This window comes from Centruroides sculpturatus, unplaced genomic scaffold (assembly GCF_000671375.1).
Source record: "Centruroides sculpturatus isolate CEXI.00-Female unplaced genomic scaffold, Cexi_2.0 scaffold708, whole genome shotgun sequence".
Taxonomy (NCBI): domain Eukaryota; kingdom Metazoa; phylum Arthropoda; class Arachnida; order Scorpiones; family Buthidae; genus Centruroides; species Centruroides sculpturatus.
The window spans coordinates 5315-17936 of NW_019385156.1; the positions used below are offsets into that span (position 1 = coordinate 5315).

Consider the following 12622-nt stretch of genomic DNA (forward strand, 5'->3'; position numbering starts at 1 on the left):
TTTTTTTTTTCTTTTCTTTTCTTTTCTTTTCTTTCCTCTCACAAACCTTTGCACCACATATGTGCATACACATTCTTTAGACTTTCGAAGAAATCAGCCGTAATTTGATATGATGGCTGATATGAACTTGTGTTAATCTGTGCTTGTGACTATTATTAGAAATACAAAATTATTATTCTACAAGTGCCTTGTGCTACATACACATCTGCCAGAAATTCAACCTGACAGCGGCTGAACTTTTGTCGGTTGAAATGGATTTGTGTAATGTGTCTTGTTTTCACCGTTGGATGATGTGCACTACCTTAGTTTGGCTTCCCAAGAAGAATCAACCAAGACATTAGTGAATCCTGTTGGTTGAAATGAACTTGTTTGAAATTTGCCTACTTCTACTGCAAGTAATGCAAATCAAGTCTCTACATGCATCCTGTGCATATTTCAGTCGTATCAAGAACTCAACTGGCAGCTAAAGGACTTTATCGGTTGATATGGACTTGTGTGAAATTTGCCTGCTCTTTCTGCAAGCAACGCAAATCAATTACAGTAATTCTATGCATCCTGTGCATCTTTTAGATAAATCGGGTACTTCAATTACAGTTACAGGATTTTGCTAGCTGATTTGGACATAGATTATGGATGGAGATTATCATTGATTGAAGTAAAACTTTTGTGCAGCTTGCATTTTTGATGTAATGTACTCTAACTTGTTTAGTATATTTATTATTATTAATATTTGTTATTTTAATTACTGTTTAATTATTATTTAACTTCATTAATTAATTTTGTTCTATTGTATAATATATTTATAATTTTATTAATTAACTCTGTGTTACTTGCATAATATATACTATATATGATTGTTCTGCATATTATGATTACTCATTTTATTATACATGTATTAAATGTTAATTGTGGGGACGAATTGTTTGCTACATTGAATGTAAGATATATATATATATATATATACCATAATGCCTAAATACGTGTATCGTGTTAAAATATCTTATTCATTATTGATATAATATTTCATTAACAATTGTATATGCAGTGACCTGTGTGTTATTGATACACTTGTCTATTCTATTCATTATATTGTTGATAAACATATTATTTAGTTATGGTATTAATTACACATTTATTTAATCTGTACATGATATTTAATTATTGCATATTATAACATGTGCTCTATATATTGAATGTACAAAAATAATACAACTCAACTAATAATAATATGGAATGCACCTTCTACCATTATTGAATATGTATATTTTCTTTAAATGCTGTTATTCATTTTGAAAATGATCATACTTTATTATTGATATAATTCTTTGTTTTTAAATAATTGTATGTTGGTTAATCTTAATCTATTATGTGATTACTCTATATATTATTACTCTGTTATTGTTACTCTGTTACTACTATATATGTACTTAATATAACTACTTCATATGACCTGATACAACATGAAAAATTACCTCTGTAAATATTATAAATATCCTCACTATCATAATATTGAATGTATTTATCCTTGTAAAAATTGTTTGTAAAATTATGTTGATGTACTTTACTCCCGGTAATGCTATTATGCGGGGCCGGGATATGTGTGTTCACACCTTAATAAAATAACGATTGATTGATTGATTGATTGTACTTGACAGGTATCGGCAGACAAATTCCTTCGCATAATTAAATCTTTCTTATAAGTTTCGAATGTTAGGAATTACAATAGTAATAATAATAATGCTAATGATACGGTAAAATAATAAAATAATTTTGTTATACATAAAACTAAAAGGGCGAAGGCAAGATCTTACATCGCACAACTCTTATGCCTGGTGTCTTAAACACTTCGCCATTGCAATGACAATAAGTGAACCTTCTAAAGACTTCTATGCTAAATACTCAATTTTCAAAGGCCAGTTTTTCGAAAGACTGAAGAAGTGGGTCCTATTGTTTGGACAAGGATCTGTTTGTGTTTAGGACTACGTGTCACCAAGTTTCATTCGAATCGGAGACGACCAGACGTTATACTCATACAAATTATGTTCCAGATCGGTTTAACGATAAAGATTTATATAAAGGACAAACCAAGAAAAATTGATATATACAGTATATATATAGATTGGTAATTGTTATTAGTGAATTTTACAATTCTGATCAATAGAAAGGAATGAATCGAATAATTCATAGAGGAGAAAGTGGTATTATGGAACCCCATTTTCATTTTAGTGAATTGTAAGCAAGGTATCATAACTATACCCACATTTTTTGTGCGAAAAGTACTGGTAACTATTAAACTAAATATTCCTAATTGGATTTTTCGCTAGTGTAACTATAAGTATGGTTTTTGAAGACTTTTGTACAAAAAGTCAGAAAGTAGGCTTAGAGAAAATCGGGTGGTAATATGGAACTTTAATGTATGTTTTCAAAAAATGCTCTAATGTATCCAAAATCAAATAGGAAAGTACAAAGAATGTTAAATAATTACAAAATTATTTACTCCAATGTATTTTATCGAAAAAATAATAAAGAAATATGACCTCCATCAAAAATATATATTCCATCAGCTCTTATTCGATATTCTCAGGAAGAAAAAGACATTAGATAGAAGGCTTTCTATCTAATGTCTTTTTCACAAATTGCTTTCGACGAATATCTGCTTGCAAAGAGAGAGTTCGGAGGAGTTGGGTTCCATATTAAAAGCACCAATGGCATCGCCATCTTGAATTAACTTATGTCTGTCAAGACTAAACTTTAAAAAACGTGAACATCACACAGATTAATATGTACTCCTAAATCTCTGAAACGGAATACATGCACCAGTGAACCTACAACGACACGATTTATATTTTAGAAATAATTAAATTCCCTTAGCATTCAAAACTTTCGAATTTTGAAAAACACAAATTTGCTGATTCACTACGGACAACCGTTTAACTGAAGTGAAACGGGTTTTCCCCTTGTTATGGATGTCTGCCTAGTTCAGTTCAGACACAATCCGCTACAGTTCGCCTTTATTATCAGTTCGAAATGGAGTGGTTCCATAATACCCGCAGTGTTCCATAATACCACCTTTTCCTCTAATAAATGATTTATAAGAATAGAGAACAGATTCAAAGACAAATTGTCCTCGTTTTGCCGCTCATTTCGTTGATGGCTATTTGGCTCCAACATTAATAATACTTACATTAATAAATCAATATTCATAATACTTCACAGTTATTTATTTCAATAATATTCCAATAAAAAATTAATTTTTGCACTTTTAAAAATTAAAAATTTTTTTAAATTTTAATTAGGTGGCGCCAATTGTTCTTTTTTAAAATAAAATTGACGGTTACGTTACATATTTGAGAAGGAAATGGAGGATGGAAGTAAAGAACTGGTAAAGTATATTTTCTATTGTAATTATTGAACGGATCGCAACTTGTTGTTTTTTTTTCGCTGTATTTTATGCAACAAAATACCTACACGTGCAATATAATATTAAATTATCGAGATCCATATGTAATTTATATACAGTATTTATTAAAAGCAAAATGTTCCTTCACGCCAACAGATACAAACACTTTACAAAGTGCTATAGAGATTCGCATCTGATTGCGTGAAATATAATCAAATAAATCGATACCGACAAGTAATTTAAGACAAGAAATATAGAGTTGATCGTCTGTGGACGGCTTTTGCGGAGTAGATTATTCGGCAACCGGAGCAAATATGCGTTCAAAATTTTGTTCGTAAACAGAGGCGTTCGAAACTTGACGTTTGACTGTATAAAGCAGGGGTGTCCAACCTTTTTGTTTCTCTGGGCCGCATTGGAAGAAGTCAAGGAGTTTTGGGCCACAAGTATATATAATATATACTTGTGGCCCAATATACAAGTATATTTAAAAATTAACATGTCTAGATTATAATAATAAGTATTAAAACTTTATCAAGAAAAAGGATATTTTAATAAATTACTTCTACAGACACCTTGAATTTTTACTTAGAAATAGATAAATTCATTTATTACAAAAGAGACAAATGAAAATTTATTTCAAAAACACAAACATTTGTTTTTTTTGGTCTCTAATTAATAAAAAGCGACGAAACGCCATTTTAAAGTGCGTTTTTATTCAATTAATATTATTATAAATACTGTAATATGTAGCCGAAAAAGCAGTCAAAGCGACAAATGATATTTTTTATGTCAAACCAAAAACAGTAGCCACATTTGGCCCAATATAGCCAAATCTTGCAAGGTTGGAAGAAATACTAAATAAAGCTGGAGTTGCGAATCAAAAGATTATAGATCCAAGTGCGGGATAAAGAGACAAAGGACAAAAAATAAAGAAGTATAAAAGGTTGAAAAATTACGGGTCCATATTTGCTGAACAGAAGATCTATTTAACCTTTCTCACTACTACATCTTTTGTCCTTTCTCATCTTTCCCTCCTTTTTCCAAATTTGGGTCTATAATCCTTTGAGTCACAACTCCAGCTTTATTTAGTAATCCTTCCGCATTCACACATCTCCAAGTATTTGGAAATATTTTCTTTTCACTCAAAAATAAAATATGAATAAAGGTTTACGGCTTTGTGAAACTTTTTTTGAGTTTATGCCATTGAAATAAATAAATAATAAAAAATTAAAACATTTGTGTTACACGTTTATTGGGCCGCATTGGAACTTGCCTTGGGCCGCATGCGGCCCGCGGGCCGCGGGTTGGACACCCCTGGTATAAAGGATAAGAAATTAGAATTAATGAATTTAAATTAAAAAATTATACTTAATAACTACCCTAAAATAAAATCATCATGAAGTGCTTTATCGCTCCATCCCTTCGATATGTAATCACCAAAATTTAGCAGCGTCAATCCTCCTATAAACCACCTAGCAAGATTTCAGAAATTTTCGCGAAACGCACAGGAGTTAAGATTTAAAGAGGGTGAACAATATTGTCCCCCAGGGACATTAAAGTAAAGAAGCATCATTGTAGTGATAAGATAATAAAAAATAGCCCACTATTGGACAAACGAACACTAGTAGTTCGGTCGTGGGTTCGCGCCTGGCCAGGACGGGCTAGCCACGTGGATTTTTCTAGTTTCTTTCACGATTCTAACGCCTAAAGAGGTGCCAGTTACGCTTAAAAGACTTTTCAGAAGGCATTTTTCCAGGCTTTTTCGAGGATAAGCAACTACGCAATAACCTCTATTTTAACCCCTGTACAAGAGATAGAAAAGTATTTTTTAATTTGTATGAAATAGTAAAGGATAAATGTTAGTAATTGTGTTGATTATAGTGTTATTGAATAATATTAAATATGAATATTATTTTTACAGAGTGTATTTTTAACATTAGGAATTAGTGAGTTGTTTTTAATGAACTTTTTTAAAATATACGATCTGGAACCATCTGTATACTACATATGGATTTTAAACATTGCTTGGAACCATTACTTTTACTTTCCGGCTGTTACGTATATATAACAAGGAAAAGTAATGGAATAGTGTCAAATATGCAATCTTTACGTTTCGAGACCTGAACCCAGAAGCGGTAAAAAATTCCGTGGATGCGTGTTTTGTCTATTCCATTTAATATATCAGGATGGAATAAAGATAATAAACGAAATTTCGAACACAGTAGCTTGTGTATAAGGAGCATTGAGACTATTAAATTTTGGTGATGTAAGATGGAGGGGGAGGGGAGTTAGAGGATGGTCACGTGTCGTATCCCGCATGAGGTTAGGCTTAATGAAGATTTTACTTGTTATTAGCATTTACAGAACTTGATGAAACTAATTGTACACTTAAAATTAAGTCCTTTGCTATTCTTTAATAATCAACGTTAAAACTGCTGTCTCGAAATTCTCAAACTTACTTTTTTCTATAAACAAGTAAGAATTTCAATACCCAAATTAAAAATAATGAAGATTGGTTTAAACATATTCTAATAATAAATAATTCCCTTTCTCCCTCTATAGATTATGCTGTTTCATGATTGGTCTATTTCTATTCCTGTCTTGTTATTTATTCTATCTTTCTGTTTAACTATGTAGATGTGTTCGTACAACTGTCTTTTATAATTGTTCTTCTTTGTTTTTTTCTTTATTTTTACTGCGTTCAAATCCACTTCGCATCTCTTTAAATTACAGTGTTTCCCTGTCGCAGAATTTGCATAATTCCCTTTGATCGAACGAATATGTTCTTTTAATTAATTTAATTATTACTTTTCTTTTTCTATTTTTAGTTATTTCGTATTTTGATATATAACAAAGATGTTTTTTAGTTGAACTTATTTTTTCGAGTATTAAATTTATTTTACTTTCTATTACTTTTTGAATTATTTCAAATAACTTTGGTGCATACACTATTTTTACAAATTGTTTCTCCTTATTTATTAAATTTTTTTGTTTGTTTATCTCCTAATTTTTCTATGCATTTTTCCAGTAAAAATTTTGTAGGTACATTTTAATTATTTTTTCCTCTACTTGTTTCTGGGTCTCTGTTTCAGTTGTTATATATTTTATTTATTCCATATACATTTTAAATATATTAAATTTCTTACTAATAGGAATAATAGATTTGTATTTAATTATTTTTGGGAATCTGTGTCGGTTTTACATATTTTTATAAATTAATCTAACTTCTCTATTTCTATTTCGAATTAATATTTTCTGTTATCTGGTTAGCCTTTTTCAAAATTATATTTGAAGTAAAAAACATCTTTGTTATAGAAACGACCAAAAAATACGAAATAACAGAAGAAAAAGGTATGGTATATTTTTTTAACTGTAGTTGTAACCAGAAGAAAACATATATCGGGGAAACAAAAAGAAAACTAAAAGTAAAATTAAAAGAACATATTCGTGCAATCAAAGAAAATTATGCAAATTCCGCGATAGCGGAACATTGTAGTTTAAAGGGATGAGAAGTGCATTTGAACAAGTGGCGTGCTGTCATACTAGGGAAGCGGCGCTTCCACCGCTTTCCTTGTATTTTCTAAAAAATAAATACATATTGTGCGATTATTTTCATATAATTAAAATTAATATTTTATTATAATCGCATTATGTATCTTATTACAAATTTCTATACTACACGTGAAAAAAATGATAAGATCGCTATTGTATATTCGAATATTAGTGGCGGAATGGAAGCGCTATATTGTCAGCTTTCAAACAGCAAGATTATACTTATTCGCGCATGCGCTTTACAGAGCACCAACCTCACCTGGTTTAGATGCTGGAAGCTACCCGCGTATAACGCTTCCAATGATTCTATCCAGGACCGGTTCTGGGCTGTTAGTCACCTGCCCGCTGGATTTTTGGCCGCCCTCGCCTGATTATGTGAATCATGAGTAGATTTATAACTTAACCCAACCGATAAGTATTTACTGGTATACTTTTATGATAGTTCTGTATAGTAGACAGAAGTTAAAAATAATCCATTAAAATATTTGATATTTTTATTCCGCTCTCCCATCTTATATTACTTGGAATTCGATGTTAAACCAGTAAATCGTAATATTACTATATTACGATTTCGTATGTGCCATTTATAAGGGGATGTAAGAAAAAACGTGTACAATTCTTGTACAATGTTAAAAAATCAACTGTTACTTTGATAGTATCATTTACAACTAAATTTAATGAATGAGAGAGATGCGCGAGGTACAGAAAAAGCTCTAGAATTTACATTCCTTAAATTTACGATTTATGTATCTGTCGTCATAAAAATTTGTCTTTCCACTTTTTTCCGAGACTACAAATATTCGAGTACAAAGTAACCGGTTTCGACTTATTTCTACTTAAGAAGTAGTTAAATTTAAGTAGAATTAGAAGTAGAATTATTTCTTAAGAAGTAGTTAAATAATTAAGCGATTAGGGAATTGGGGACAGAACCCTGCTGAAAGAGTCGGAACCAGTACAAACAAAAGCTGAAACAAAAGCTTAACCGTATCAATCTTTAGTCGAGTACAGTGGGGACCGATTTCTTGGTAATGTTAAATGTAATAAAGAAAGAAATTTTTCCATTTCAATGAGAGTGACTGAAAAGTAAATTTTGGAAATTTCGGTGGACACCACCTGGTCCTAAAACGAATTAGTTAGAAAACAAACGACGGACAATTTATTAAGTTTAACATATTTAGATTTTTACAGCTATGGTGAGAAACGTTTAAAATTTACAACAACCCTGTCACATCCTTTGAGGTATACCAGTGATGCGACTAAACAGGCATTTGACATTGACCGGTATTGGCACCTTCGGGATTTGGCAGCTCGCATGTATGCATACACTGCAGGACCGTCTCTGATCCCAATCATTAACCACTGGTAGGGAGCTATTTGACTAAGTGGATTGTTTTAAGGTTTAAAAAGTAAAAAATATTTTATGTTATTTGTATGTACGTTTCTTTACAAAGCTAAATTTAATTATAATTTTCTTTAAAAGCATATTCGTACAATTGAAGAATATTTTGTACCAGGTATGTATAATTGTATATTCATCACACATTTTATTTCACCGAGTAAGTTTTTTTTTAAATTTTAGTCCTTATATCGTGGCTAGCGATTCGGAATGCAATTGTGATATTAAAAATACATTTAGAGAAGTGCACGGTTTTTCTGACTTATCGAACAAACGAATACGAATGGACCCTAGACAATCGCTGACACGCAATTAACTTATTGCCCCTGGAAGTCGTCTTTCTACAGAAACACAGCTTGTCTATCGTTAAATGTCACGACACGCCACTTATTTGAACACAGTAAAAATAAAAAAAAAAGTGAAAAATAATTATAAAAGACAATTGTACGAACGCATCTCTATCAAAAATATTTTTGATAGAGATGCAGTTAATCAAAAATATAGAATAAATAACAACACTGGAAGAGAAATACACCAATCATGGAATAGCATCATCTAATAGAGAGAGAAAGTATAAAAGGAGAAATGAAGTGGGGTTAAATTCAATCTTCGTGATTTTTAATTAATTACAGTATATTGTTTTGAAAGCGGGAATATGTTTGGATTGATATTAATGAATATTGCATTAAATATTGTCGGTTTCGTGGAGGTACTTAAAAATCCAGAAATTGTAAGTTTTAAATTATTTTATTGTCAGGAATTTTTATGATTTTTCTAAATAAATAATTTTGTAGGAATTTTAAATTGAAATTTTTTAGAGATTGTCGACGAAAAACATACTGACCGGTTCGAAACACAAAGATATCGTGTATGTGTTCAGGTGCTAAATAAAGATAGTTTTTCTTACTTTGTTTACTTAATTTGCAGAACAAGTTATCCAGTATAATAAGTCCTAATGATAGATAAGTCCTAGTTGACGTTTTAAGTTTAAATTAATTTCAGTACCCCTTAGTCTCATTTTTATTGGACTATAAATTATTTATCAGTGGTTACCAAAATAAGTTAATATATTTAGCAAATTACTGCTAACTTAAGCTTTACATTAAGAGTTAGTTTCGACTTCGATAATTAATAGAATTAATACAATTTATTAATCTAACGTAATGATCTACAATCTTGATAAAGAAGAGAATTTCTTTGCTGATTACATTACAAGGAAAACACAAAAGGAAGATTTTTTACAAATCACAAGTCGAGATTTTAGCAGATATTTTTTTTATATGGAAAGAAATTTAATGTGTGTAAATAGATATACTTTAATAAGGAATATTAACTGGAATCTCTTTCTTTTTCAGGTTTTCGATGAAGGTTTACTTTTCTGGAGCAAAATGTCGAAGAATTTTCAGAAGAATTAGTTTTAGTTTTAACATATTTAATGTGATGTAGATAGTAATGTTTTAATCCCATTTTCATATCTCGTTTTACAGAGCTTTTTGTTATTTACAGATGCACCATCCACCAATTAAGAGCATTTCTAGTAAGAGCTGAAGAATGTGTTAAACTTAGGTTTACGGAAGACCAAAACTGCAACCAGTCATAAGAAATCATACAAGAATGCATCAAAGAAGAAAGTATATTTCATTGCAAAGGACGAAAAGCAGAAAATTAAATGAAGATGATTATCTATATATTTTTGTTGCAAACAGCATATAAATTGTTTTTAGAAAAATAAACTGTACAAATGACATTAATTTGAGACAGTATTTATGCCTGTTGGTAATATTTGTGAACACAGGTGTATCCTGTTAGTGAAATCACGGGAATAGGTTTAACCCTTAAATTTTAATTTAAGTAATTAAGGAAACTCGTTAAAAATTGTAAATTAGTTTTTTATCTGCACGTTAAAAATAGAGTGCTTAAATTTAGATATTTGATTGAGAATAAATTGAAAAGACTTTTGATCTTTAGACAATGCTTTTAATATTTATATTTTATTGTATTTTACAGGTTTAAATAATCATAAGTCAAGTAATTGGAGGTATCGATGTGGTAGTTGCAAGAAAGAATTCGCTTCGAAGTCCAATTTAAAATGTCATCAAAGGATTCACACTGGAGAACGGCTCTTTTGCAAATTCTGTAATCGTCAGTTCCTCCATTCCAGCAGTTTATGGTACCACGTCAAGACTCACACAGGGGAGAAACCCTTTACCTGTGATCATTGCAAACGAAGTTTTGCACTGAAAAGAACTCTGATTGAACATCTGCGAACTCACACAGGATCATTGCAAACGAAGTTTTACACAGAAAAGAACTCTGATTGAACATCTGCGAACTCACACAGGGGAGAAACCCTATACCTGTGATCATTGCAAGCAAAGATTTGCACAGAAAGGAAATCTGATTAAACATCTGCGAACTCACACAGGGGAGAAACCCTTTACCTGTGATCATTGCAAGCGAAGATTTGCACAGAAAGGAAATCTGATTAAACATCTGCGAACTCACACAGGGGAGTAACCCTTTACCTGTGATCATTGCAAACGAAGTTTTGCAAAGAGAGGAAATCTGATTGAGCATCTCCGAGTTCATACAGGGGAAAAGCCATTTTCGTGTAATTATTGCTTACAAAAGTTCCGTTTTCAATGTAATTTAAATCATCATATTATTACATATCATGATAATAATGAATAACGATATTTGTTTCCGAAGAAAATGTTAACACAAGTATTTATTTGTACTGTACTAATATTCGTATTTAGATTTCATTCAACTTGAAAACAAGAAACGTTTGAAGTTTTATTTTCTTCATTTGTTATTTTCATATTTTGTAAAAGTATTCGATTTTAAGGAATTGAACAGGAAATGTTTCTTAAAGTTATTTTTTAATAAATTGAAATTTAAAATACATTATTTAGTATACGTTTATTATTTAGTTTGGTTACGAATAACGAATAAACCTGCGAGGAAGAGTTTTTTTTATTTGAATATCGTCTTGATTTCATTGAATAGATATCCATTTGAAATATTCTCTTTAAAAATAATAAATAATAACAATACTTCTATCATTGTTGAATAAAGTCCATAATTGTAAAGAATTGCTTTCGGCTCTTTCAGCCATCCGTGAGTGTTAATTTTACCTTTGAATTATAAATACCGCTCTTAATTACTTTTATCTACCGAAACAGAATGGTTTCATTGATTAAAAAATAATTCTACAAAGTTGAATTTACATACTGTATTTTTAATAATTTAGGTATGTGTGTCATTTATTCAGAACTGTAATATTCATCTTTATTAACCACTCTGTTTGGGTTTGACATAATTATGATACTTTTAAAAACTCACTTTTTCTGTATAATACCGTAGTGATATAAATTTTATGTTTCTAAATGTCCAAAAGGAACATTGAAATTTACGGTTTTCGAATTTTAAATATCGTGTGGCGCCATTAAGTTTCATCTGCTTATTTGCTTCAAGTACAGCAAATGCAATGTGGAAAAATATTCGAATTATTGAAGCAGAGAGAGACGTTTTAGTATATTTTTATCGTAACGATCGAATGGATCGAAAGTTGTTCTCGAACGGAACACAAACCAGGGCTGAATTGAATTTGCTGTCTTCGGTGTTCAGTCAAATTTATTATTACTTTTCCGGCTGCTCTACAGAGGAAAATTATGGAGATCACGCAAAAAATGTTCTCTTCCCCAGATTTTTATATTTTTCGACTTAAGACACCTTGAAAAATGAAATGCAAAAAAATTCGCGGATTTTATCTGCATGTATGAATGTTTATGTGTGGAGGAGCAAGATTTTCTTCGCCCTCTTTGAAGTTTAATAACTTCTACTTTTTTTTTTTTTTCGTCGAAAATTTCTTAAATTTTGATTATTAGCGGAATTTATTCTAATAAGTTTTCGTGGTTAAAAATTAAGGGGTATGGAGATATTGCGCGTCGTGTGTATCTCCAATAGGATCGGGCTTAATGACGATTTTACTCGTTATTAGCATTTATAATTTTTTTTTATAAAACCCATCTCTTAAAATTCAAAATTAAGCTTTTTGCCATTTTATAATAAGGTGTGTTTCAAATTTATACGGACACGAAAAAATTAAAGTGAAACCCAAATTTGCTGCATTAAGTGACAAATGTTTTATTAAAAATAGCATGGATTTACTTGTTTCCACACTGCAAAATAAGAATTTTAATCAAACATTAACATTTTGTCACTGAAAATAATATTTTTGAAAATTTTGTACAAAAAAACTGTTACATATT

At 30.4% G+C, this 12622-nt stretch overlaps 1 pseudogene; it reads left to right on the plus strand.

Annotated features, from left to right (window-relative positions):
- The first annotated feature begins 3276 nt into the window (after positions 1-3276).
- LOC111635549 lies at positions 3277-11086 on the plus strand (annotated as a pseudogene).
- Positions 11087-12622: the final 1536 nt, after the last annotated feature.